A 26,545-nucleotide genomic window follows, 5' to 3' on the forward strand; every position below is an offset into this window, starting at 1 on the left:
CTCCTTTGTCATACTTCAATTGATCATGTAATTGTGGGTTTATTTCTGGACTCTCTATTCTGTTCTATTGAGCTATGTGTCTGTTTTTGTGTCAGTACCATACTGTTTTGATGACTACAGCTTTGCAGTATATCTTGAAAGCTGGAATTGTGATACCTCCAGCTTTGTTCTACTTTCTCAAGATTTCTTAGACTATTTGGGGTCTTTGTGGTTCTGTACAAATTTTAGGTTATTTGTTCTAGTTCTATGAAAAATGCTATTGGTATTTTGATAGGGATCACATTGAATCTGTAGATTGTTTTGTACAGTATGGACTTTTTAATAAATATTAATTCTTCTAATTATGAGCATGGAATATCTTTTCATTTGTGTCATCTTCAATCTCTAAGAATATATTCTTTGTGACTACATTTAAATAAAGTGTAAGAGCAGGCAAAGTTAACCTATGTCAAAAGTCAAGATAGCCACCGCCGTTCTTAGTGTAGTAGGCTATTGGAGAGAAGTGTAAAGTGAGTGCTTTTCTAAATGTCAGGCTCAACTTGGAGAAAAAAAAGGCAGGGCTGGGTGAGGGAATGTTCACAGCTCTGAGTGGAGTTCTCACTCTGCCCTTTGGGCTGAAGAGTTAAGAGTGTGAGCTAGCCCCACCCAGTGGACAAATGTGGATATGCATGTCAATGCTTAAAAGAGGCAGATGACAGGCCTCTCCTGGGCGCCTCATTGGGTCAGCCAATTTCGGGAGTAGGGTAAAGAATCTGGGCTCAGAAATGGGTTAGAGTATGTCAAAAGAATCTGAAGTCAGCCTTTCTGTTCTGTTACAGAAATCTGGGGGACAAGTGACTTCTCTGACAGGAGAGGTAGGAAGCCCAGGGAAAGGTAAACACTATCCCAGCTGAGGGCTCTTCTGTCTTCAGGCTTTGCCCCACTAGGCAGTCTGGGCTGGGTTTGGACATCAGCTTTACTCAGGGTCGAGATGCTAATCCAGCAAAGCAGGTAGTGATCCCCATCCTAGAAATGAGGGAGCTGAGGCCCAGGTAATTTGGCTTGTAAATGGCAGAATTAAGGTTTGAACTCAGGTCTCTTTGGCTCCAAACCCAGCCCTAAGTCATGATTCTCTATGTAGTGACTTAACCTCTTTTGCACCATGGCTCCCTCTGGCAGTCTGGTGAAGGCTATGGGCCCATTCAGAATAATGTTTTAAAAATCATAAAATGAAAACAAGAAAAAAAAATAAAAATAAAAATCATAAAATGAAATATGTAAGTGGATGGTGGAAAAGGGGGAAAAGAAAGAAAAAAATACGTAAAATTAGCAATCCTATTGAAATTGCCAGGAGCTGGGACACCTGGGTGGTGCAGTGGTCAAGCGTCTGCCTTTGACTGGGGTCATGATCCCAGAGTCCTGGGATGGAGTCCCACATCTGGCTCCCCACAGGGAGCCTGCTTCTCCCTCTGCCTGTGTCTCTGCCTTTTGCTGTCTCTCATGAATAAATAAATAAAATCTTTAAAAAAGGAAATTTCCGGGAGCTGCTGATCCTATCAAAATATAGATACCACAGGCAGCCCAGGTGGCTCAGTGGTTTAGCGCTGACTTCAGCCCAGGGCGTGATCCTGGAGACCCAGGATCCAGTCCCACATCGGGCTTCCTGCATGAAGCCTGCTTACCTCTCTGCCTGTGTCTCTGTCTCTGTCTGTCTGTCTCTCTCTCTCTCTCTCTGTGTCTCCCATGAATAAATAAAAATCTTTAATAAAATAAAATAAAATTTAAAAATAATAAAATAAAGAGTATCGTGGTATCTGGGTTTTTTTTTAAGATTTTATTTATTTATTCATGAGAGACACACAGAGAGAGAGAGGGGCAGAGACACAGGCAGAGAGAGAAGCAGGCTCCACACAGGGAGCCCGACATGGGACTCGATCCCCCAACTCCAAGATCACGTCCTGAGCCAAAGGCAGACGCTCAACCAGAAGCAAAGATCACAGGGCCCAACAGACACTTACTGATGGCCTGCAGTGCTTCAAACAGGATTGCTGGATGCAGAGACACACAGGAATAAGATGCAGTCTTCTTTTTAAGGAGCCCCAGCCTGGTAGAGGCAGCATCCCCAAGAAGTTTATGATTGACTTCCAAATGAAATAAACAGGCGAGAATTGACTGCTTTGGGGACAAAGGAAGAGCAATCCTATGGGCTGGGCAGTCCAGGAAGTTCTATAAGAGGCAACAGTAGGGCTGGCAGAGGGTAGTACAATGCAGTAGTCAGGCTCACAGGCTCTGTTGTCAGATGGCCTAGGCTCGAGATTTGATTCTGTCACTTCCTAGCTATAGGCAAGTCTATGTGATCTCTCCATACCTCAATGTTCTCATCTGTGAAATGGGGTAAGCCTAATACTTCATAGGGTGGTGTGAAGATTAAGGAGTTTAAGTGCTATTAGCCATGATAATGGTACTGATTATCATTAGATAGATGGACAGACAGAAGGATGAAAGCTTTCTGGGGTTAAGGACAGCTTGAGCTATACAGAAACTAGATTGTTTTCTTGTGAAAAGAGTAGGTTGAGGAGGGCCACTGGCTGAATGATTTAAGGTAGGACATAAAAGACATGTTTTATTTTCATAACTGTGTTTTTTGTTTTATTTTGCACTGGGGAATGGCGTCAAAGCTTTGATTTTACCAATAGTGCTCCATAAGATAGCACTAGTGTGAGTATTTAAGTGTCAAAAAAAATGATGGGTTGGTTTAGAGAGAATATTCATACAATAATACATAGTACGAGTGGTACAGGGATATAACAAAAAATGTGAAAGTGGTAGCAAAAAATATGGAAGTGCTTAGTTTGAATCATTGGATTAGGAAATAGAAATCACTCTCAATTTGAGAGACTCTCCTGACTCAACCCAGCAATCCCTGTAGCACTGAATGGGACATGGGGCTGACGGTAAATACACAGTATTTAGGAAAAGCTCAGTAATACTGTCCACACCCTTTTATTTCTGGATACACTTGAGGGCAATATTTCATATTGTAGGTTACCACCCAGAAACAGGTTGTGAAATCAACTATTGGGTCATGTCCAGCATTTAGAAAATATGAAACAGAACAGAATAGAAAATGTCAAAGCACATTGTTGGATAGTTAAGGTAATTATTATTTTGTGAAGTTTATGCAGCAGACTGCCAGGTAAAGTGCATTTCCTCCAGTGGGTTACATGCAAAAGCGTCTGCTCAATAGAATAGGCTTAAATTGTAGACCAAGCTCTGCTCCTGCCCTGCTGTCTAGCAGGGTGATCCCCGACCCTCTCACCCACTCAGAGACTTGGAGGCAAATTAATTTTGCTAAGTGGCTAGCTGAGATGTGAAAGGGCTATTTATGTTTGGGGTTCTATTTTAGCCAAAGTGTTCTTGAGCCTATCTGTATGTCCCTCTACTTTGGAGGGATTGAGTTCTCCAGGAGGGAGGACTGGAATCAAGCCAAATAGGCCCCTAGGTTTTTAATGTCACCTTCCTGATCTCAGCCAGATGTTCCTCTTTCTAGATTTTCAGCTCACACCCAGGTCTTCTGCTTCCAAACATCCCATCACATTTCCAGTTACAGCATTTCCTTATCTCCCATGATTTCCTCATTTTGTGGTCACACTTCCCACTCTGATGTGCAATATCTGGGTGGGGTGTGTGTCCATCCTGAAACAGCCTTTGCTGTTGTTCTGCCCCACTTCTTCTAGAATCTGCTGTCCTGTGGAACCAGAAGAGGCAGAGGGTCTGCTATAGATCTCCAGAGGTTCAACCCCTGTATTTGGTTTAGCAGTTTTCTCCCATTGACGCTCCCTAAGGGTAGCCAGGTGGTGATTCGAGGGGACAATCCTTAGATAGAGTATGTGGATAACCATGTTAGCAGCCTCCGAGACAAAGATTTGAATGTAAATTTTAGTTTGATCTCCATGAAATTGCCATTTTTATATTGCCATTAACAATGCCATGTGCTGCAAGTAGTGGTTTATTTAGGAGACTGGGGAAGTGAGGTGGGGGAGGGAAGGTTGCTAATAAAGAAGGGTGTTTTGCCTGTTACCCTTTGGGTAGCTGGAGCTTAATCCCATTGGAGAAACTCAGGGTAGTATATAGCATACACCTCAGAGTTATTCCACCTCAGGGGCAAGGGAAGTGGGATAGTTCTGTACCAACTCAGCCCAGTCATTTGTTTAGGAGGCTTGAGGGAATAGGGAGCCACACTGCTGGGCAGGAGCAAAACAGGCTTTGTTAGCCAGAGGAAATCCTCAGGTAAAAAGGGATGGGTATTGCCAGTGGGAACTCAGCAGCGTATACTGAGCAGGTGAGGCCAGAGTATAGGAGGACTGCCACCAGAAGCCATGCCCGTGGACTCTCAAAGTGCCACTAGCTCTTGGCCACATACTCAAGTACACAAGAAAACACAGTTATGTTTTTCTATAACAACTTATTTTCTGTTTTGAGACCCTAGTCCACAAGATATTGAAAAAGAAGTCACTGTGAAGGTCACCTATTTTCCAGAATTGTATCAGTTCTATGAAATTTGGTCAGTGCCAAGGTTCAAGCAAGCCTTTGTGCCACCTGGTCTTTGGTGGCATCTGTCCATGTGAACTTGCACTTAGATGTCATTTCCTACCTTCCTGTTGCTTACCAGTTCACTCTCAGTATGATCTACTGGCACCATCAGCCCCAGCAAGGCATCGAATATGTCATATGATTGCTTCTGTACCAGTCCAGGGCACGGGCCTGTGGCTATATTCATCTTGGACTCACCATTACCATGTTCCTCTGCCTCTGGATCACATTAAACCCAGGACTCTGGCTGGGGGACAGAGTATAGGATCTTTCTAATGTCTAGACTGACTTGCTTCTCTCAGACCTCTCGTCTTTTCCCTCCAGCCTGGGAAATAATGTTTTAGATTGATATAGGATAGAAAGGGAGGCTTAATGTCCTCAAACTCCTATACTTAAAGGAGTACGAAAAATTGGAAGACCTTTTCTGAGGTCTGGCTCTTTGAGTGCAGGAAAATTCAAATTCAATATTTGAATTTTCCTGCACTCAAAGAGCAGGATATATCAATTATATCAGGATATATCAATTATCCTGTTATATATCCAATTATATCAAAGAGCAGATATATCAATATCAATTAACACTTCAGAAATTTCCCACCCCCATTACCAATGCAGTGTGATCACTGCCTCTTCCATACCTGCTCTCTGTACTACTTGTTTCCTTTTATGTTCATTATAGCTGTATAACCAAGTAGAGAACATTGTTGTTTTATGTTATTATTTTTAAAAGATTTTATTTATTTATTTATTTATTTATTTATTTATTTATTTAAGAGAGAGCACAAATGGGGGGAGAGGCAGAGAGTGAGGGAGAAGCAGATTCCCTGCTGAGCAAGGAACCCAACGTGGGGCTTGAACCCAGGACTCCAAGATCACAACCTGAGCTGAGGGCAGATGCTTAACTGACTGAGCCCAGGTGCCCTGCAAAATTGCCATTTTAAACAAGGCAGGGGTTCCTCACCTGAGGGTCCATGGTCTAATTCAAGAAATCCTAAATTTGGTTAGGAAGAAAATTTACATTTTTATTTTCCTTAACCTCTAACCAAATTCAATTCAACATCTCCTTCAATTATAAATGTAGGCATAGTAGTATTAGCAGGACTTCATCACAGGTATCTTGAAACACTGTTTATACTCATCACTGTCAGAGTTCTAAGATCTGCCCCTACTTCTTTTGAAATGTGTTAATATTGAAATGCATATGTTCCTATATCATAAATATGTTTTTAAAGTATTTCAATAATTGTGTTTCAGAACAATTTTTAACATTTTAAGGTAAATTTATCTTAATTATAGACATGAATTTTTTAAAGATTTTATTTATTCACGAGAAACAAATATAGACAGAGGGAGAAGCAGGCTCCCCACAGGGAGCCCAATGTGGGACTCGATCCCTGCACCCAGGATCACACCCTGAGCCAAAGGCATACGCTCAAACACTGAGCCACCCAGGCATCCCTATAGACATGAATTTTAAGAAAAAATTCAGACAGATTATGTCTGAATTTACCCAGTTTCTCCCCATGTAACATCTTGCAAGCTATAGTACAATATCACAACCAGGAAATTGACATTGATACAGTCCCTACTTTATTCGGATCTCACCAGTTGTGTGTGTGTGTGTGTGTGTGTGTGTGTGTGTGTGTGTAGATTTGTGTGACCACGAGAACAGTTCTATCACCACAAAGATCCCTTGTGCTATTCTTTCATAGTCAGACACTTGCCATCCTCTCCCTTCCCTAGTGTCTGGCATTCACTAATCTGTCTCTATCTCTATAACTTTGTCATTTCAAAAATGTTATATAATGGAATTTGTACCTTTTTGTGATATATAAAGTATATAACCTCATATACCTTTTGAGGTATATTAAGTATATAACCTTTTGAAATTGGCTTGTTCTCATTCTGTATAATTCTCTTGAGATCGATTCAAATTGTCATATAGATAAGAATTTGTTCCTTATTGTACCTGAGTAGTGTTCCGTGGTAGGCATGTACCTAATTTATTTAATCATTTTCCCACTGAGGACATTTGGATTGTTTCCAATTCTGAGGTATAATTGGTTTTTAACATATTTAATTTTATGTTTTAAAAAATGTTATTCTGAGAGAAAGTCCAAGGCTTTGCTACGCTACCCAAAGGGTCCATTGGCACAAAAATGTAGTTCTAAAGGAGAAGAGGGCTATGTATCTCCACATTATCCTTCTCTCCATAGGGACTGGGTGGGAATGGGGACGAAGAGGGGGAGGTATTTCAATGATCTATGCCACTGGGTGAAACCTGAAACAGATGGTCTCTGTCATGGCAGTGAATCACTGAGCTGATCTTCACTGTAATGAGGGGAGTACATCCGTGGGAAGGAGAGTCAGTGAATGAGAAGGGGCCACAAGAAAGAGAGGGGCTTAGGCACAGGGCAACTTGAAACCCAACCAAGGCCCCAAACCTAAGGAATATCTGTCACACTCAGAAAAGAGTCATGAGTGATTCTGAGGAGACAGAGGGAGAGAGTCATAGGACTGAGGCTCATACCCGGATCTGCAGGGGAAGGGAGCAGCTGGGGGAAGTGAGCTATGAGTGGGCTGGAGAGGTCAAGGATGCAAAGACTCAGAGCTAGAAGTGACTGTGACAGCACAAGCTGCTGGGCATTTTAACAGGTGCAGCCTTCTGCTAGGTACAAGCCCATTTCATTCCTTTTCAAAGAACCATGTGACCTCAGCTGGCAATAAGCTACACTTGACTTCATCTGTGAGAATGTTACTTTGGTTGGAGGAGTCAGGGCACACACTATGATGACCACTGAACCTCCTATCCCCCAAAGAATAGCCCCCTAACTGGGGCATTTGGGGTAGAATTTGTGCTATTCCCTGCTTTTTTTTGCCAGCTCTGTGTGACCTGAACAGGAGCCTGGTAGCCAAGTGCCAAGGAATGCCAGTAGCTAAGAAGCCATTCAGGAAGAAGATGCTACAGAAAGATCAGGGGTGAACCAGAGTCTACAGAGTCTCCAGAGTCTGCAGGAGGAGACCATAAGTGGGTCAAAGGTAAACCAGCCACCATTGTGCAACCACTAAAGAACGAATGGGCCTTGGCATTGAGCATCAGTGGCTGCTCACCTCACAAGAAGGGCAACAACCAGACAGTATGTGCCCCTTAATGGATGAACACCAAATGGATGAAGTATCAAAGCTCAATCTGACCAGACCTCCAACTTCTAATTTACAGAAAAACACGAGGGCAGAGAAACGTGTTCAACGCCACCACAATGATGCAATCAGCACAATCCAGACCATGGGGAACCTGACATACAGGACAAACAACCAGTTTCTTCAGTAAATAAGTTTCAAGGAAAAGCAAAAAGATAGAAGTGGAGAAGGAACCTATAAGTTTAAAAAGACAGCATATACATCAGCCATTTACAGTGTATGGACCTTATTTGGATCCTGGACCAAACTGAAAAGGGAAAAAATTATGAGATTAGTGAAAAGATACTCGATGACATTAAAGAATTAGTGTTAACTTTTGACAGTAATTGGAATTCCTTATCTTTTAAAGTCACATATCAAATGTTTACAGATTGCAAAGCATGATGGCTGATGTTTGCTTCAAAATAGTACAGGAAGGGATAAGTGGCTGGGATTGTATGTAAAAAAGATTGGCTACTGGTTGATAGTTGAAGCTGGATGATGGTTGCATGGGAGCTCATTATACTGTTTTAGGGGGACTATTTGAAAAATACCACAATAAACAACTTAGCAAAACTACAAAACTTACCTAGTGAGGAAGGGAGAACACCTAGTTTGAGAAGGAAGATGTGGTCAACCAACTCCCTGATGGTCAGGCTGAGAGTAGAGGAGTTAGGCTGCCTGGACCTGGGACAGTCACTTGAGGAGGGCCTCCTGGATGGACAGATGGGATGAAAAGGTGAAGGAATAGTCAGGCAATCCTTTCTTTCAGTTCTCAACTGTTGATTAGCAATCAGCTTTCCAAGACCTTTGAAAAGGAATGAAATGGATGTGTGCCTAGCAGTTTAGAAGAAAGTAGTACCAGAACTTGGGAAGATGGCAGAGTAGCAAGGAGACTCTGAACTTGCCTTGTCCTTCAAATATAGCTGGATCAACATTCAACTATTTTTGAACAACTAGGAGGATGATCGAGGATTAAGGAAACAATCTGCATAGTTGGAGGGAGAGAACATGGCAGAAGCGAGGCTTTTCTTGACAGACAAATCAAAACACGCGTACTTAAAGGTCCAAACACTCCCCACTACAAGCAAGCGGGAACTCTGTAGAGGAAGGTCCAGTGGGAAAGAGCAGCCAAAACGCAAGAGCAGAGTGTATACAGCATACACCAGAAACACTTTTTGAAGTTTTTTTGTTGTTTTTGTTATTACTGCTGATTTTGCTTTGCTTTGCTTTGCTTTGCTTTGTCTTTCCTCCTTTCTTTTCTGGACATAATGACTAGACAGAGAAATTCACCCCAAAAGAAAGAACAGGAGGTAATACCCACCTCCAGGGATATAATCAATATGCATATAAGTAAAAAGTCTGAACTAGAATTTAAAGCAATGATTATTAAGATACTTGTAGGGCTTGAAAAAAGCATAGAAGACACCACAGAATCCCTTACTGCAGAAATAAAAGAACTAAAATCTAATCAGGACAAAATTAAAAATGCTATTTCTGAGATGCAGTCACAAATAGACACATGAGGTAGAAGAGACAGTCAGTGATATAGAAGATAAAATTATGGAGAATAAGGAAGCTGAGAAAAAAAAAGACAGCTACTGTTCATGAAGGGAGACTTCGAGAACTCAGCGATTCTGTAAAATGAAATAATATCCAGACAATAAGGGTTCCAAGAGATGAAGAGCAGAGAGAGGGACAGAAGGTCTATTTGAACAGACTAAAAACTTCCCTAATCTGGGGAAGGAAACAGGCATTCAAGTCCAGGAGGTTGAGACCCCTCCCCCAACAATAAAAAATAGGTCAACGCTTTGACATATAATAGTGAGACTTGCAAATTCCAAAGATAAAGAGAAAATCCTGAAAGCAGATCAAGACAAGAGGTCCTTAACCTACAAGAGTAGAAACATAAGGCTGACTGCAGACCTATCCACAGAGACCTGACAGGCCAGAAAGGACTGACATGACATATTCAATGTGCTAAATGGGAAAAATATGCAGCCAAGAATACTTTATCCAGCAAGGCTGTCATTCAGAATAGAAGGAAAGATAAATAATTTCCAGGACAAACAAAAAGTAAAGGAATTTGTGAACTCTAAATCAGTCCTACAAGAAATATTGAAGGGGATCCTTTGGGCAAAGAGAGAGCACAAAAGTAACAAAGACAAGAAAATAACAGAGACAATCTACAGGAACAGCAACTTTACAGGTAATACAAAGGCACTAACTTCATATCTTTCAATAATTATTCTGAATGTAAACAGACTAAATGCTCCAGTCAAAAGACACAGGGTGTCAGAGTGGATAAAAAAAAAACAAAAAAACAGAAACAAAAACAAAACCAAGATCTATTGATATGCTGCTTACAAGAGACTCATTTTATACTAAAAAACACCTCCAGATTGAACGTGAGGGGTGGACAACAATTTATCATGCCAATGGGCATCAAAAGAAATCTAGAGTAGCCATCCTTATATTAGACAAATTAGATTTTAAACCAAAGACTAAAAAAAAAAATTAAAAAATAAACCAAATACTATAAGAAGAAATGAAGGACACTATATTATAATAAACAATTATATCCAACAAGAAGCTCTAATAATTGTAAATATTTATTCCCCTAACTTGGGAACAGCCAATTATATAATCCAATTTATAACAAAATTAAAGAAACACATCGAGGGGTGTTGTGTTCAGCTTAGATCATGATCCTGGGGTCCTTGGGGTTCCTGCATGAGGTTCCCTGCTCAGCAGAGTCTACTTCTTCCTCTCCCTTTTATCTTCCTCCTCCCAACCCCTGCTCATGTACTCTCTCTTGCTCTTGCTCTCTCAAATAAATAAATCTTTTTTAAAAATAAAAAACACACATTGATAATAATACAATAATAGCAGGGGACTTTAACACTCCACTCACACCAATGGACAGATCATGTAAGCCAAAGATCAATAAAAAAACGAGGACTTTGAATGACACACTAGATTGGATGGACTTAACAGATACATTCAGAGCATTTCATTTTAAAGCTGCAGAATACACATTCTTCTTGAATGCACATGGAAAATTCTCCAGAAGAGACCACATACTAGGTCAAAAATCAGGTCAAGCAGTATAAAAAAATTGAGATTAGTCCATGCATATTTTCAGACCATGATGCTTTAGAACTTGAAGTCAACTACAAGAAAAACATTTGGAAGGGGATCCCTGGGTGGCTCAACATTTTAGCGCTTGTGTTCGGCCCAGGGCGTGATCCTGGAGACCCAGGATCGAGTCCCACGTGGGGCTCCCTGCATGGAGCCTGCTTCTCCCTCTGCTTGTGTCTCTGCTTCTCCCTCTGTGTGTCTCTCATAAGTAAATAAATAAAATCTTTAAAAAAAAAGAAAAAGAAAAACATTTGGAAGGACCACAAACACATGGAGGTTAAAGAGCATCCTACTAAAGAATGAATGGGACAACCAGGAAATAAAAAAATAATTTAAGAAATACATGGAAGCAAATGAAAATGGGAACATGACAGTTTAGAACCTCTGGGATGCAGCAAATGCAGTCCTAAGAGGGAAGTATGTAGCAATACAGGACTTTCTCAAGAAACAAGAAAAGTCTCAAATATACAACCTAATCTTACACCTAAAAGAGCTGGAAAAAGAACAGCAAATAAAGCCTAAATCCAGTAGGAGAAGAGAAATAAGAAATATTAGAACAAAAATCAATGATATAGAAATAGAAAAATAGTAGAGCATATAAATGAAACTGGGAGCTGGCTCTTTGAAAGAATAAGATTGATAAACCTCTAACCAGACTTACCAAAAAGGAAAGAGAAAGGACTCAAATAAATAGAGTCATGAATGAGAGAGGAGAGATCACAACCAACACTGAAGAAATACAATTATAAGAGAATATTGTGAGCAATCATATGCCAACAAATTAGGCAATCTGGAAAAAACGGATGCATCCTTAGAACATATAAACTACCAAAACTGAAATAGGAAGAAATAGAAAACCTGAACAGATCCATAACCTGCCAAAAAATTGAATCAATAATCAAAAATCTCTCAACAAACAACAGTCCAGGGCCAGATGGCTGGAATGGTGGAATTCTACCAAACATTTAAAGAATTAATACCTATCCTTCTGAAACTGCGTCAAAAAATAGAAATGGGAGGAAAACTTCCAAACTCATTCTATGAGGCCAGTATTACCAAACCAGAAAAAGACCCCACTAAAAAATAGGCAGCCCCGGTGGTGCAGCAGTTTAGCACCGCCTGCAGCCCAGGGCGTGATCCCGGAGACCCTGGATTGAGTCCCACGTCGGGCTTTCTGCATGGTGCCTCCTTATGCCTCTGGCTGTGTCTTTGCCTCTCTCTCTATCTCTCTCTCTGAATAAATAAATAAAATTTTTTAAAAGACCCCACTAAAAAAAGAGAATTACAGATCAATATCACTAATGAACATGGATGCAAAAATTCTCACCAAGATACTAGCTAATAGGATTCAACAGTACATTAAAAGGATTATTCACCACAATGAAGTGGGATTTATTCCTCACTCTAAGGTGATTCAACATGTGTAAATCAATCAGTGTGATATACCACATTAATAAAAGAAAGGACAAGAACTATATGTTCCTCTCAATAAATATAAAACAGCATTTGACAAAATACAGTATACTTTATTGATAAAAACTCTCCACTGAGTAGAGAGAGAGGGAACATACCTCAGTATCATAAAAGCCATATATGAAAAACCCACAGTAAATGTCCTCAACAGAGAAAAACTGAGTGCTTTTCTCCTAAGATTAGGAACACAACAGATTTGTTCACTCTCACCACTGTTGTTCAACATAATACTGGAAGTTCGAGCTTCAGCTATCAGACAACACAAAGAAATAAACGGCATCCAAATTGGCAAAGAAGAACTCAAACTTTCACTCTTCGCAGGCAACATGATACTCTATGTAAGAAACTCAAAAGACTCCAGCAAAAAAATTTCTAGAGCCGTTAGAGGAATTCAGCAAAGTGGTGGTATATAAAATCAATGCATAGAGGTCAGTTGCATTTCTATACACTAACAATGCAGCAGAAGAAAGAGAAATTAAAGAATCGATCCAATTTACAATTGCACCAAAAGCCATGAGATACTAGGAATAAGCTTAACCAAATAAGAGGGAAAGGATTTGTACTCTGAAAACATAGAACCCTTATGATAGAAATTGAGGAAGACACAAAGAAATGGAAAATCATTCCATGCTCATGGATTGGAAGAACAAATGTTAAAATGTCTGTGCTACCCAAAGCAGCCTACACATTCAATGCAATCTCTATCAAAATACCATCAATATTTTTCACAGAGCTGGAACAAACAATCCTAAAATTTGAATGGAACCACAGAAGACCCCGAATAGCCAAAGGAATATTGAAATATAAAACCAGAGTGGAGGCATCACAATTCTGGACTTCAAGCTGTATTATAAAGCTGTAATCACCAAGACAGTATGGTACTGGCATAAAAATAAAAATGAAAATAAAAACAGACACATAGATGAATAGAATAGAATAGAATAGAATAGAATAGAGAACCCAGAAATGGATTGACATTTATAGTCAACTAATCTTTGACAAAGCAGGAAAGAATATCCAATGGAAAAAAGACAGTTTCTTCAACAAATGGTGTTGGGAAAATTGGACAGCCACATGCAGAAGAATGAAACTGCACTACTTTCTTTGTTGTTGTTGTTGTTGTTGTTGTTGCTGTTTTGGTTTTTAGTGTATGTGCTGCCGAAGTGAGCACTGTTGTTTTGGTTTTTAAAAAAGATTGATTGATTGATTGATTGATTGTTTGATTCATGAGAGACACAGAGAGGGAAAGGCAGAGATATAGGCAGAGGGAGAAGCAGGATCCCTGCAAGGAGCCTGATGTGGGACTCGATCCTGGACCCCGGGATCACGCCCTGAGCTGAAGGCAGACGCTCAACCGCTGAGCCACCCAGGCATCCCTGGATCACATTCTTATATCATAAACAAAAATAAACTCAAAATGGATGAAAGATCTAAGTGTGAGACAGGAATTTGTCAAAATCTAAGAGTAACAATGCAGGCAACAACCTCTTTGACCCTTGGGCACAGCAACTTCTTTCTAGACACGTCTCCAAAGGCAAGAGAAACTAAAGGAAAAATGAACTATTGGGACTTCATCAGGATAAAGAGCTTTTGCACAGCAAAAGAAACAGTCAACAAAACTAAAAGGCAACCTACAGAATGGGTGAAGATATTCACAAATGACATACCAAATAAAGGGCTAGTATCCAAAATCTATAATGAATTTACCAAACTCAACACCCCCCAAAAAAATCCAATCAAGAAATGGGCAGAAAACATGAATAGACATTTCACCATAGAAGACATACAAATGGCTGACACACACATGAGAAAATACTCAACATCATTCGGCATCAGGGAAATACAAATCAAAACCACAAAGGAATACCATCTCACACCAGTCAGAATGGCTAAAATGAACAACTTAGGAAAAAGCAGATGCTGGGTAAGGATGCGGAGAAAGGGGAACTCTCTTACACTGTTGGGAATGCAAACTAGCGCAACCACTCTGGAAAACAAGTATGGATGTTCCTCAAAAAGTTGAAAATAGAGCTACCTTATGACCCAGCACTTGCACTACTAGGTATTTATCCAAAGGATACAAAAATAGTGATTCAAAAGGACACCTGCACCCCAATGTTTATAGCAGCAATGTCTACAATAGTCAAATATGGGAGGAGTCCAGATGTCTACTGACAGGTGAGTGGATAAAGACAACATGGTACATATGTACAATGGAATATTACTCAGCCATCAAAAAGAATGAAATCTTGGCATTTGCAACGATATGGTTAGAACTAGATGGTATTATGCTAAACTAAATAAGTCAGTAGAGAAAGACAAATACCATATGATTTCATTCATATGTGGAATTTAAGAAACAAAACAGATGAACATAGGGAAAGGGAGGGAAAAATAAGACAAAATCAGAGAGGGAGACAAACCATAAGGGACTCTTTTTTTTTTAATTTTTTATTCATTTATGATAGTCACAGAGAGAGAGCGAGAGAGAGAGAGGCAGAGAGAGAAGCAGGCTCCATGCACCGGGAGCCTGATGTGGGATTCGATCCCGGATCTCCAGGATCGCGCCCTGGGCCAAAGGCAGGCGCCAAACCGCTGCGCCACCCAGGGATCCCCCATAAGGGACTCTTAATCATAGGAAACAAACTTAGGGTTGCTGGGGGGAGGGGTCAAGGAGGGGGTAACCGGGTGATGGTCATTAAGAGGGCACTTGAAGCAATGAGCATTGGGTGTTGCATGCAACTGATGAATCACTGAATTCTATCTCTGAAACTAATAATACAGTATATGTTAATTAAATTGAATTTAAGTAAAACATGTAAATAAAGAATCAGAGGAATAGAATTGATGGCAGAGAGCCAACAGCTCAGCCTGTTCATGCCAATCACTTACTTCCAGTCTTAGCTGTAAACACCAATTTCCAAGCCCTATATTGTCTTCTCTACCTGACAGTATGCGCAGCTGCTTCTGTTTGCTTTCCCTGACCTTGGGCTAGTGGCATCATTGCTCCCAGAAGCATAGACAGCAGTCTTCATGTGCAAGTCCCAGAGCCAATAGCAGGGTATCATAACTTCAGGAATATGGGCATCATCGAGTCCAATTCTGTACAGTTGCTCTATAGACAGGGAAACTGTGCCCCAGAGAAACCCCAGGGACTGGAGACTGTGTATAAAAAGCATTAGGACCAGTCTTAGATAAGAGTAGGTACTTCTTGGGAAGGCTTTCTACATAGAAACATGTGTTCCCTCAATAAACTTTTATTGAGTGTCTGCTGTGTGTCAATCACTACCTGGTGTGAGAGATCCTCAGCTGAGTTAGAAATAAATTCTGTCCTGGAATAGCTAACTAGATCTGAGTTGGAGGGGTTGGGGAGTAGGAAGGAGAAAAGAATTAAACAGAATATTCACATACATTGTGGACAAGAGAGCACTGATATGGGAGCCAGAAGACCCTGGTGACTCCTATCAACTTCCAGGCAAGTGACTTGCCCTCTCTGAGCCTTGACAACTGTGTCTACAAAATGGATGTGATAACTTCAGCTTCGCCCAATCCACAGGGAAGACATCTGGAGAACTCTAACGTGTAATATGTGGTTAAAGATATCTTGATAAATGAATAAATACATTGATTTTAAACACATGTTTGTAGGAAGGCAAGGGATTTGTATGTGGTGGAAAGGTTACACACACACCCTCCCTCCCTCAGCTAAAGGCAGCCTCCCCCCAAAGTCCTGAACACAACACACTGGACAGAGGTACAAAAGGGGAGACATGTCTGGGTGGCTGGAAGAGATCAGCTGGTGGGGGCAGCACAGAAAGAGGAAATGGAAGAAGTGAGATGAGCAAAATTTCCTTCCTGTGTTGCAGTCAATGGAGCATGATCGGAAGAAGTTGGTCTGAGATTCTGATGCGACATCTAATCAATGTGAGTAAACATGGGCTTTACCAGAACTTCTAAATTGGAGGGCAAGTTTGCAGTTTAGAAATTCCAACTTTGAGGCTCTAGAGATAGTCCAGACTGACCCTGTCATGGTTTGACCCAGAAGGGGATGAAGTCTGTTCAGGAAGACAGAAATAGAGAGTGAGACAGATTTGGAGGCAGGGCCAAACTGGGGCTTTTCTGTCAGAATGCTAGTTTGTCAAGTGCTGGCTGGGCTGTCAGCACATCACCTGCCCATATCTCTAGCTTGGGCTCCGTGTGAGTAGCACCAGGTACTCTGTGTGCAGATGAACAAAATTGCAGTCTAGTAGGGAGACAGACCATATTTCCCCTACAGACTCAGGAAGCCCAAAGCAGAGCATCAAGGAGACCCACAAAGATGTGGGGAAACTTCTGGGAGGAGATGGGCCTGGATTTGGCTGGTGGAAGACAGGAAGGGTCAGGCTGCCAGCAAAAGTTTCACAGATTCGCAGTTAGTCCTTGGCTGACAATAGAAGCAGTTGTCTTGAAAATGTGGTGTCACTTTTTGCTGTAATAGTAGGTGTGTCCAGTGTGTTAATAATATAAGTGTGTTAGCAGTGTCTGAGAACACTATGTATTTTAAGGTCTCTATTGTGAAACAGCATTGTATCCTATAGGAGAGGACCCCTGCATCCTGGCTGTCTGGCTTCATGGGCTGGGTCCAGACCCTTCCCAGGGTGAATAATCCTTGCACATCTTAAAAAGCAAGATGAGTTCAGAGCCTTCACCCCCAAGCCCACTTCAAGATGGGATGTCCATCTTGTCCTCAAGTAGTTTCTCTTGCTGCAGTGCACTACTGTCTCTGCTTTGGCTGCTTTGGAGGCCGGTGGAGAACAGCTGGTAACTAAACCCCAGGAGGAGAGTGCTTCCTCTGTATCAAAGGATTTGGGCAAGTGCTGCCTCCCTGTCTGCCATCTGCATTTCTCAGCCATTCTCCCTGCAGGTGGGCAGAGAAGAGGGGGTCAAGAAGAAAAAACGCAGGGCATGAAGTGGTCAGCTGGTGCTGCTACTGGGTCAGGATTGGGGTAGGTCTATGGAGGGCAGGATGAATCACAGCAGAGCCTACCTGGCCAGACTCAACTCTTCCTGAAACTCCCTGCCCCTGGAACCATGACTGACTTCCTCTGGCTGGAACCTGTCCACCAGGAGGATCCAGCCTTTGCTGGGAAAATGCCTCAGCGAATTCCCCAGAAACCTGGCCTCTAAGCCTCCACAACCTGCCCTGCACACCAGGGAGTAGGTGTTTGAGGGGGCTGTGGCTGGAAATTCAGCTCAACAGGAAACAGATGGGCTGAGATATTTTGAAAGAGGATGAGACCATTTGAACAGCAAAATCAATGATGATAATAATGGAATAAAATTAATACTCATGGGTCCATACCAATATATGCAAATAAATTGAGAGAAGGACCAACTCTTTTTTATAGTAATTAAGTCCAATTAATAAATGTAAAAAGAATGATGGAAGTTCTGAGAGGTATTTGCTGGGGTAAGAGATTTTTGGCCACCTGAGCTGGAATTTTTGACATGGGCATAAAAACTGGTCTCATTTGGTAAAGCTTCTGGATAAATTACTAGGCAGGAGAGTTTTGCAGGTTTTGGCAAAGCTCCACAAAATAATTATTACTGGCACTGCAAAATGGCAAAACTTGAGATGCAGCCCTACCAGGGTTAGCACTCAGGCAACTGGTTTGAGCAAAAGCACAGTGGTTACTCCCTTTCTGGCTATAAGTATGACTGTGTGGCAGATGAAAATGGATGCAACCTTTCTGTGCACGGGATCTCTAGGCACCCAGTTGCAACTCTGGTCATGCCTAAGGAAAGTACATCTCTGGCAGAAAAGCAAGATGAAGACCCACTGGAAGATCCAGATCTTCATTTGAGATTTGAGGAATGAAACGAAGAATTTATTGTGAAAAATGAGGAACTCTATGAGTCTCTCATGAGTTGCCGCTGGCAGCCTTTGGATACAGTTCACTCTAAAATCCCAGACAAGCCCCCACAGAAGCATGATGTTCATTAAGCTTCCCAACTGCCATATTAATTGCATCCTGTTTTGTTTTAGTTTTTGAAAAATAATCAGGAATGTACTGGATTCTGTATATAAACACAAATCTCCAGGACTTAAATGTGACTGATGCAATAAAATGAGGTGTAAATAAAGTTTACGAACACGCACACACACACACACACACACACACAGAAAAGAATGATGGAAATAGAAAATCACCATTTGGCAAATAACACAGTAATAATTGTCAGCATCACCAATGAATTTTGATTTAGTAGGGCAAAAATTGATGAGTATTTGCATAGTCTCAAAGTACCTCCCTACAAGATGCTTATTAATTACAAAGGAATAAATAGTAATTTCACAGTGAAAAACCCAGCAGATACTATCTTACCAGGTGATTAAAGTTAACATTGCCATTATTTAGACATATTGAAATCATGTACCTCTGGTAAAATGCACTGAAAAGGACACAACATCACTTCTATGGTGTTTCTGCCTAAAATACGTAGCCGTATTTTATCTTGAAGAAACATCAAATCAAAATTTAGAGAGGTTCCACAGTCCTCTTCAAAACTATCAAGGTCATGAAAGACAAAGCAAGACTGAGGAATTGCTTCAGAAAAAGCCACATCAACCAAATACAATGTGGAAGTCTGCTTCAGATCTTGGACCAGAAAAAGGACATTAGTCAGACACATGGTGACATTTGAATACTGTCTGTAGAATGGTATGGTGTCAATGTTAATTTCTTGGTTTAGATAATTATACTGTGGTTCTGTGATTAACATTAGGGGAAGCTGGCTGACAGGTGTATAGAAGTTCTGTGTGCGATATTTGCAAGTCTAAAAATTATTTTAAAGTAGAGTTTGAACAAGGGGGGTGGGGGATGAGGAAGGAGCCTGGGTTCCAGAACTTAGCTGTTATAATTCTAACAGGTTGAAAACAAGTCAATCTTAAAAGGTTATCCATTCCCAGGAAGGAATCAGGGCTCTGTAGCTTCTGTTGGGCATCTACCCATTCCTTATCCTCCCTGTTGGTAACCAGCATTGGGCCTGGATTTAAAGACCCACTCACATGGAAGGTCCTCTCCTCCCGTGTTTTGGAGTGAGAACCCATCACAGCTTGACCTCCACTCTAGGTGGCCTATGGACCTCAGGGAAAGGCAAATGTTTAAGTCTGTGTCCACCTCCCTGGGGACATTTAGTTCTCATCATGACTGTCTGAGGAAGGCAGCATCACCACCCCCAATACAGATCTGAACACCAAGGCACAGAGAAGTGAAGCCACCAACTCTAGATCAGACATAGGTACTCAAAGAGCCAGATTCAAGTCTGGCACTGGAGTCTGACTCCAATACCAGTGACTCTGACCATCTGGCATTATTCTGTTACTGCTTAATCCAGGTAGAGACAACAGGCATTTACCAAGCACCCGCCTGGTATCAGGCTGGCAATGGGGTTGGAGGTAGCAGTGGCTGAAAAATTACCACAGAACCACAGGTACTTTCCTGGCAGAGAGGCACCCTCATACTGGCAAGCATATGGCAGGAAGAATGTAACACACACACACACACACACACACACACACACACACACACACAGTCAGTTTCTGCTCTTGCTTGGCCCTAGGCTCAGGTTGGTGGGTCAAGTATGGTCCTTGCCCTGGGAGTTCTAACCCAGTAGGAGAGCAGACCAATAAACAGGCAAAGATACATGCTGTGATGGGGATGGCAGAGGGAGAAGGATGGGGGAGAGGGAAGATGGTTTGGAAAATCTAGGAGATAAGAATATTGCTGATACTCTGGGGCAGGCAGACGCAGCTGTGCTTTGTGGAAGTCATGGCCAAGGGAGATATGGCCGAGGATGGTGGTAGGATTGTGCTGGAGAGGTGTCTGAGATCAATGCAGCTGGATGGAAGTTGGAGAAAGCTGCCTAGCAAAGGCCTGAAAGTCTGGACTGGAGCTGTTCAACCCCTTAGCCCAGCTGCCTGGGAACTGGCCAGCTGGGGACACGTGTTTCCGGGAGTCTCAGTAGGTTGTCTTTGGGTGGGGGGAGTGCTCCTTAATGAAGGGCAGTCGTTGAGCTTGACTCTGTTCCAGGGAGGGAAATAGGCTGGGTCAGGCGCAAAGGGATGCTTTTTGTTCCAGCCTTAAACAGGGTGTGTGCAGAGCCCTATCCAGAGAGGGAGAAGATTCATACTCTCTCTGCACTTCTCTGAGGAAGAAGGACCCAGGCGCTGCTTCTCTCCTCAGTGAGGCTGGACATCCCCAGGCAAGTGGGTCTGGCTCTGGTAGGTTATGGCCACAGTTGGAGTGGGGTGGGCCCTACCCAAAGGGCTGCAGGGAGAGACTGGATCCGGTGGTTTGGAGAGTGGCCACAGCATGTGGAGAGGGAAGTATGGAACGGTCAGGGTGGAACATTCTCTCTTGGAGTAATTGCCTTAGCAGCCAGGGAGTAGGCACTTTGCTGGCCCTTCCCTCTTGACTCCAGCTCTGGGAATCTGCTTTGTGGATTCTGAAGGTCTCTGATAGTTGGTATCAGACAACTGAGTTGGCTGCATGATCCCATGCATTCCCTTTCCAACCCTGGGCCTCAGGTTCCCCAGCTCAGACAGATGAGATGGTCTTTAAAGCCCCCCTCCCAGGGCTGAGGTTGCACATGTCCACACTCTCTCCTTATGCCCCCTTGTTAACTCCTGCCCAAGTTCTCAGCCCTCTCCTCCTGCCCCAGACAGTCTCAGGATTTCCTCTTGTCCATCTGCAGCTAAGCCAGGTGTTATTTTGGAGCCCGGAAGGGGATTGATAGTTATGTGCCAGGCATTCATTTAATTATTGCAAAACCTCCAGGAAGGAGACATTGTATAGGTAAGGCTCAGGGAGGTTAAGTAATTTGCCCAGGGTGACCCAGCCATTAAGAAGTGGACTAATGCATCCTGTCTATTCTTCCCTGCTGCACCGTGCTTAGTGAGTATGCCACCCTCCCCATGGGCAGTAGACGTGGTGACTGTGTTTCATTTTGAATCAAGCATAATGCTGAAATATAAATGCAAGGAGCCCTAGTAGTAAGATTTCAGACAATAATGAGAGAGACAAAGGAGAAAAAAAGCAAAATTGATTCAGGAAAGACGTGAAAATCATACCTTCTGTAGCAGCAGCTCCTTCAAGAGCTGGGCTCTAAAACCACTTCATTTTTATTAACTGAAATAAGCTTTGGGAGGGGGTTGCCTGGTGAGTTTATCAATGTCACAAACATCCCCATTCCCTGATAAGAGCCAGGAAACATTGAGTAATGTGGGGTCCCAGGGAGCATGGGGAGCCGGCGGGCCTCACATCTCCTAGGGAACAGGAGGAAACTTCAAAGGCAGTCATGCTCTGCAAGGGACCTGACAAGGTCACTTCCAGCCAGGCTCTGTGATTCCACAGAGGGAGGTTTAGTGCAATGAACGAGCTCTGGGCATGAGACCAGGTAAGACATACCAAAACATTCCCAAAGATTATTCCTGGAGGCAATTAGCCCTTTCTATTTTTTTCTTGTATGTCTGCATTTTAAATTGAGCATATATTACTTTTGTAATCAGGAAAAATACATGTTAAAAAGGTAAAGAGAGAAGGAGAGGGTACAATGGTCCAGGGCTCAGAGATTCAGGGCTCTAAGGTCAGCTCTGCCTGACTTGTAGCATGGCTCTGGGCTTCCTGTGAAAACAGAGAGGTAGCACCTAGTGCCTCTAAGAAGGGAGCCAAGAGGATTTGCACGGTCCAGGCAATAAGGGTCTGGGGAAGTAAGTTACTATTGTTTTCATTGTACTCTATACATCACAATGAATCCAAATGCAAGGCTTGCCGTAGTGGACCATGAAGAGGGCAGCTGTCCATTCCGGGAGTCTGAGGTCAGGGCTCCCAGCAGTGGAGCTCCCAGCATACGATTCAGCACTCTGGCTCTGGTGCCCAGCAGCACACTTGCTGAGTGTCCTTGGGCAAGTTACTCCCCCTCTCTGAGCTTCAGTTCCTCATTTGTAAAATGGGAATAATAATAGTGTTTGTCTCACAAGGTTGTTGTGAACAGTGAGTACATTAATACACAGAAAGTTTGGCAGAGGGAGAATACAATTGGCTTATTTTCTTTGAGAGACAGTATAATTTAGTGTTTAAGAGCATGGACTCTAGGAGAGGTGCCTGGGTGGCTCAGTCGGTTAAGCATCCGACATTTGGTTTCAGCTCAGGTCATGATCTCAGGGTCCTGAGATCAAACCAAGCCTGGCATTGGGCTCCACACTCAACATGGAGTCTGCTTGAGATTCTCTCCCTCTCCCTCTCCTTCTGCCTTCTGACCCTTTCCCTGTGCTCGCTTGCTCTTTCTCTCATAAATAAAATAAAATAAAATAAAATAAAATAAAATAAAATAAAATAAAATAAAATAAATAAAATAAAATAATAAAATAAAATAAAGCATGGACTCTGGGTTTCAATTCCTGGATCTACTGCTACTCATTTGTTGTGTGACCTTGGGCCAGTTCCCTAATCTCTCTGTGCTTTATTGTTTTCAGCTATAAAGTGGGGCTTATAATAGCATTTAACTTCTATAACTTCTATAAGGTAAGTGTGAGGATTAAATAAATCAATACAGGTAAAGGTCCTTGCCCTATCATCCGGCAGGACTCTCAGGGCTCTATGGCAGTAGCTATTAAAATGATTGTACAAGATTTACTCCTCACAAAATTCTTTGCTGGAAGTACTATTTCCTTTATGGGTAAGAAGACAGGCTTGTACAAGTGAAGGGCTCTAGGATGTAAGCCTTGACTTTGTGTTAGGTCTGGCAGGGCCCAATGTTCAAGCTCAAAGGCATCTCAAACCAACCAGTGAAGCAGACACTGCTCTGCCCCAGGTAGGCTGTTGATGAGTTCTCTCCAAGTATACCATTATAAGGCACTAGACTTCTTCCCTCCAGTCCTCCTTGTGTGGCTCCCAGTTCCTTTCCCTGTCTTTCATTCATGTACCATCAGCCCCACAGCTAGTCTCCATTCAGGCACCCTGAGCAACAGCAGCCTGGTCTCCTTTCACTTCTTAATTTCTAGCCCCCATTCTTCACCCTTGTCTTTTAATGAGCTAGCCCAGACTCAGCCTGCATTCAAACCCAGCTCTGCGACTTGCTAGCTGTGTGGCCTTGGGCAAGTTCCTTAGCCTCTCTGTGACTAACTTTCCTCATCTGTAAAATCAAATAGAGTAGCACCCATATCAGGGTGGTATTGCAAGGATGAAATGAATGGATGCTTGCCAAGTTCTCAGAACAGAGCCTCACTCAGCATAAAGTGTATGTAAGTAGTGGGCGTTTGTTGCTGTTGTTGTTGTAATTGTCATATACACAGTAGAGTTTAACATCTGGTGTTTCCTCAAACCCAGGGAGAAGAAAATAGAGTGATCTCAACACTGTTACTGGGTCACCCAAAGGCAAGTATTCTCCTACCTGTGTCCCAGAGCACTTTCCACAGCCAGACACTGTGGTCAGAGAGTGCGTCACTTCATAACTCCTTGCTTCAACTTTTCCAGCCACAGCTAGGCCAGGAATCCAGAATGGTAAAACTAGATTTATAGTCAGAGAGAGCCCATCCCAAGCTGAACCAGGGTGGAGTCCAGGCCTTGAGACTCCATCTCCACCCTAGTCCTCCCAGAGCAGTTAGGGGAGACTCCTGAGGGAGGAATCTGGGGGTGGTCAGAGGGCACATCCTGTAACATTGGTCCAGGGAGGCTGTGCCAGCTGGAGACAGCACTTGAACATGGCTCAGTGGAAGCAGTGGGCTGGACATGCTCCATGGCTACAGGCTCCCAAGGCCACCATTGCAGGGCTGGCCCAGGCTGGGGAAATGACCCACGGAAGGAGGGTCTTGGCTCTGCTGTGTCCAGAGCACCAATGGGAGGAGGCAGCAAACCAGGCAAGGGAAAAGTGAGGCAAGAAAAGACATGAAGAGTGGTTACAGTACTGATTAAGTCCATGGTCACTTGTTGAATGCCCCTCAGATGCCAGCCCTGTGCTAGTGCATTCCAGCCCCTCTCTAGCCGAGGAGGCAAGTAATTCTCAAAAGGTGACTCTGTTCAAGGAGGCAGGTACCAAGGCCGAGGAGTGACCCTCTGTTAGTGCTGGGGTGTGGGGCAGGGGTTATGCCAAGCTAGTGTCCAGGCAGGCTTCTGGGAAGGGAGAATTTAGATTTCATTTTACAAGATATGATTTCCAAATTGTAAGGAAGCCAGCCTAATTTTCGTTCATTAGAAGTGATCTCAGATGTTATTCTTGGTTTTACATTTTGAAAGCTAGTATGGCTTTTTGAGGTAACATTTGATCTTGTTTATTTGTTCACTAGTCAGAGCTACAGCATGGGCAGCACACTCGGTATGGCTGTGCCATGGGCATCTGAGAGGGGACCTCATGTGACCCTATCCTCAAGAGCTCTTGGCTGGGGAGGAGGCAGCTACAGGACTGATAAGACAGGTAGAGGAGGAAAGGTGATGAGAGACACAGACAGGGACCTAGTGAAATGGGCAGGGTTAGGTCAGGTTTCGTGGAGTCTTGATCAGGGGTATGCCAGTAAAGGTTTAATAGCCAGCTCTCAGTGATGATGGTGGGGGCACATGCAAGGAGAGGAAGCTCCAATTTGTGGCATTTGCCATGGTATAAATATCCCCACCATGACCAATTTCAAGCTACCAGCTTAACATCCCCCAACGTGGAATTAGTTAATTCCATGGTTGTTTGTTGGATGCCTCCCAGATATTGCATAACTGGCTCTCATAAGCCTGTGGGAGCTGCTCCAGCACATCAAACCTTAACACTGGTTATTAAGGTCAGACGTCCTGCTACCAGAGGCTCATCCTTCAAACTCAGGTTTGGCCATACTGAAAAGGGGAGGGTCACCAATTCTACCTTGTATCGTTGGGACCATTTCCAATCCTGGGTCCATCATTTGCTGATCTGAAGCGGGGACATTTGGATTCCACCCATTCCAAGCCTCAGTTTCCTGATCTAGAAAATGGGAATCATGATAGTACTGCTTCCCAGAACTATGGTGAGGATTAAATGAGAAAAATCACACCTGGGTGTTCAGCTCAAGGCAGGAGCTCAACTAACGTGGCTGCCTTTCTGTCTAGAGGGATACAGCAATATCCTCTCTCTTGTTGCCTCAACTGTGACTTCTCTGAGAGGCCTAGGAAGGTGAACTCTAGATCCTTAGGAGGGGTCATTACTCTGCAGCTAGAGATTCTTGCTGAGTCAAAGCTGGAGCCAAGCCAGGCCAGCAGCCTCAGGAAGTCACAAAGAGGATGATGTTACTGCTCCAGAAACAAACTGTAGTTTGCCTTTGTGCCCTTGGCTTCATTGTAGGGGAAGCTCTGCTCACCTCACCCTTGTTTTCCCTCTTCTTTAAATCCTCCCTCTCTATACAGTTCCCTAGATTCCCCCAAAGTTTCCACTGCATAACTTTGTACTGCTAATTCATACTAGCATGTAAATAACTGATACTCTCATTTATTCCTTTCAAGGTATGGCTGGATAAGCCAAATGAACTTGGGCATAAGGAAACGTGAACATAAAAAAGAAAAACCTTAGTGAGTCCAGAGGGACAGGTAGGTGAGTGTTTACTAAGATCTGAAGAGCAGGCAGTCAGGAACATGGGGTTCATGGCTCAGTGTGGCCACTGACCACTCACTGTGTGCTTGGCACAAGTTGTTCCCCTTCTTGAGTCTTAGTTTCCCCTGCCTGTCAGCTGAAGGAGGTAGATGCGATGTTCTCTCACTCCTTCAGTCTGAAATTCCGGAGGCACAGAGGGTCACAGGAAGTGTATGGTAACCTATTGCCACTGTAACAAATTCAGTGGCTTAAAACAACACAAATTTATGACCTTCAAGTTCTAGGGGCCAGAAGTCTGAGATGGGTCAGCAGGGCTTGGTTCCTTCTAGAGGCTCAGCACAGACTCTGTTCCTTGCCTCTTCTAGCTTCTAGAGGCTGCTTGAATCCTTTGTCTTGTAACTGAATTGCTCTGACCTCTGTTTCTACCCTGATTCTCCTTCTCTGATTTGGACAGTCTTGCCTCTCTCATATAAAGACCCTTCTGATTACACTGGGCCTGCCTTAGTCACATCTGTAAATCTCTTTTGATATAGAAGGTAACATATTTTTTAATCTTTTTATTTTTTTAAACATTTTATTTATTTATTCATAG

The 26,545-nt window shown here is 42.8% G+C and overlaps 1 protein-coding gene across 9 annotated transcripts in view; it reads left to right on the forward strand.

Annotated features, from left to right (window-relative positions):
- Positions 1-26,545, forward strand: part of ACKR2 (atypical chemokine receptor 2) — a 62,402-nt gene that overhangs the window by 26,305 nt on the left and 9,552 nt on the right. For 2 of the 9 annotated variants that reach the window (XM_038570589.1, XM_038570588.1), the window contains 3 exons: positions 16,233-16,290; positions 20,487-20,610; positions 23,736-23,783. The gene's annotated coding sequence lies outside the window, so the exon portion shown is untranslated. Of the gene's footprint in view, positions 1-16,232; positions 16,291-20,391; positions 20,630-23,735; positions 23,784-25,865; positions 25,954-26,545 lie in introns of those variants that run through there. The other 7 variants (XM_038570592.1, XM_038570591.1, XM_038570595.1 and 4 more) reach the window with 7 other exon arrangements.

This window comes from Canis lupus, chromosome 23, assembly GCF_011100685.1.
Source record: "Canis lupus familiaris isolate Mischka breed German Shepherd chromosome 23, alternate assembly UU_Cfam_GSD_1.0, whole genome shotgun sequence".
Classification (NCBI taxonomy): Eukaryota; Metazoa; Chordata; class Mammalia; order Carnivora; family Canidae; genus Canis; species Canis lupus.